We start from the raw sequence: 2,807 nt of genomic DNA on the forward strand, positions 1-2,807 counted from the left end.
ACCTTGCGAGGCTGGCAATGCAGCTGAAAAAGCCTACAAAAGGCATCCACGGACACTTCTCCTCCGAAGGTCCGCACCACCCACAAAAACTTGGCCAAAGCAACAATCCCGTTCGGGGTGAAGTGGTGCAGCTTCACGTTGAATGGCTCCAAAAGCTTCGGCACAAGTGGATCCATCGGAAGTCTAAGCCCCGCAGTAAAAAAATCCTTAAAAACCACAACCTCGCCGGTCTCCGGTACAGGAATCACTTCCGCCCCTGGAGGACGACAAACACCTTCGGCGAAATAGCCTTTCGAAACGTAGAAGTCTATCGTGCTCTGAGAAACGACATATGGCTCGAAAAGCAGAGTCTTACGTTTCTCCGGAGCCATCAGTTCCGAAACGTCCGTAGACACCGCTGAAAGGCTCTCACTGGACTGCTGCTGCTGAGGCGGCTGTGAAGCACTCGTCTCTCCTTCGGGAGCTGGACCAGAGTCTGCACGTAGAACCGCCCTCTTAATGAATGCCATATCTACACCAAAACAAAGAAAGGCAAATTAGGAAAAAGGGTTCAAACGAACCTTCGATCAACCTCGCTGTTTGCTTAGTGCGAGCCATGAACCACTAATCCACTTACACCGAGAAAAACGAGCGGCTTGATCACGCACGAAAGCGGAACCTTCGGAAGAAGCGCTTTATAGTGGAAAGCGTCGAAGGTAAAAAAAAGGCTCGAGAGGGCACATGATTTACCCCCCTCCACTTATATAGGCGAGGGAAAGCAACAGTACCAACGGTAAAATCGAGGAGACGGCCGCCCAAGCGGCGCAATCGGAGCCTGACACGTACACCACCAAAACCGACCGTTGCAGCCGACGGTTCGGGAGACGTTTTTCATCAGGAGCTTCCCGAAGGTTACGCGCAATCTTCTTCATTAACGTGGGTTCGGACCGTCGGCTTCGGACCTCGCCCTCGAGGGGCTACTGTTGGGGATTGAACCGTCGGTAATGCGCCCGGAGGATAATCCCAACCTCGAAAACATCTCCTAACCTGTCTGTAGGGCTCTAGTGTCGAGTAACAAGCGCGCACGAAGGGTGCTCGGTGCCAACAGAGACACCGGGGACCAAGAAGCTCACCTTCGGGACCGAACACTCAGGAGCACAAGCCTGAGGCCCGCAACCTGTGGAGCTTCGAAGGAGTCACCTTCGGGAGACCGAAGGAGACAGTTGATCGCACCGTCGGCAGGCCGAAGGTGACAAGTGGCTACTCAGAGGCACAAACTTAAAGATCAAGACCTTCGCCGCCGATAAACGAAGGATCCCATCTTCGTGCGGCCGAAGGTGACGGCTGATCGCTTGAAGACGGAGCATTCGGGGGTGCGACCTCCGAAGTACCCCGAAGGACTCGAAGCCCTTCGGCAGGTGTAGGCATGCGTGTAAAACGTGAATACGTGAGAAGGTCGGATTTGAACACCTCTCACCCTGTAATTTTACCTTGAAACCGGCTGTAAGTGAGCTATAAATGAGTTGGAAGGGGGCAATTTGGGGAAACCTGGCCGAGGGCTAGGGGTATAAATAGCCCCCTCTCTCCACAATGTAAAGGGTTGAATTTTCTGGTTATTGCTGGAGAATTGAGTACCTACCTTCATCGCCGCTTTCATACTGTTCATGCTCCCTGTTTGGGTGTCTAAGAAGCTGAGATCCCAACACCACACATCGCACTTTGGATAAACTGATGATGTTAAAAGGACATCATCAGTTAGGGGGTCCAATATTTTTTTAATTTTTTAAGATAATTAGTTACGATTTAACTTAATCAATAAACAATAAGTCACTCTTTTCTAGGAAAAAGACTAATTAAGCACTTGCAGCTCCCACAATTAAAGGAGACTAATCTAATCTTCTCGGGCTGAGGTCCAAGGGAGGAAAATCGACGTCGTGGTGTGTGCAAGGCCGAGTGGGCTATGGGCCGTAGACGGTGATAGGTTGCAACATTGAGCCCAACACGACAAACATGGGCCGGCTTTGATCACCTCTCAAATTACTTGTAAACCCGTGGAATTAGCACAAGAGATTAGTGCCATACTGCTGCGCCAAGGCAGAGCCGGTGGAGACCAATACAAAACCATGGGCACCACGGTGGAGCAATTCATACCTTTCTCGGCTTTTTGACTAAGATCAAGTGTAGTATCTGTTCTTATCAGTTTAATATAATATAATATGTGTGGCCTCGTCCTCACAACGATATTAAATTTATTTTTTGTGCGGAAGGATCAGTTTAGTGGCTTGCCACTAGGATCCTTAGGTGTCGCTTAGGCGTTGCACTATAGCCTAGGCTGGGCGCAACCCAACCAAATCAAAAATCAAAGTTTCGCTGATGGCACATTATTTAGAGATGGCAGATGGCTTGGATTTTGTAGTGGTTTGCTGTCTTCACTCCCGCAGCTTGAGCAATGAGTAAGCCAGTAAAACTGCATGTGATGCTGTGAAACAAGTTAAGAAGAAAAAAATGCTCAGGTGACGGCCAGTGGTCTAATTGTATGACATGACACCTCTATTAATTAGTAAGCTAAGAAGAGCATTTTGTGCGTGATGCATATCTGATGGAACTGCGGCCAATATGCAAAATGAGCCAGGGGAGGCTATAGACGGCGTCGGACGAGGTAGTACTCCGGCTGTCCGCACTTGACAAGGGAAGCAGAAGCAATATTACCCGTGCATTGTTATACGGTTGCTTGGATAACTACACAGATTCTAAATAATTAAAAACTCATGGAAGAAGTCCTGGCAAGACAGTACAAGTTACCGACCTGGCAAGTGATTAAATATCTA

The 2,807-nt window shown here is 49.0% G+C and overlaps 1 non-coding gene across 1 annotated transcript; it reads left to right on the forward strand.

Moving 5' to 3' along the window:
• Window positions 1-2,126: 2,126 nt before the first annotated feature.
• LOC120668198 lies at window positions 2,127-2,326 on the forward strand. Its single transcript, XR_005672297.1, has one exon. It is a non-coding gene; the product is annotated as a U2 spliceosomal RNA (small nuclear RNA).
• The last annotated feature ends 481 nt before the right edge of the window (window positions 2,327-2,807 follow it).

This window comes from Panicum virgatum, chromosome 3N, assembly GCF_016808335.1.
Source record: "Panicum virgatum strain AP13 chromosome 3N, P.virgatum_v5, whole genome shotgun sequence".
Taxonomy (NCBI): domain Eukaryota; kingdom Viridiplantae; phylum Streptophyta; class Magnoliopsida; order Poales; family Poaceae; genus Panicum; species Panicum virgatum.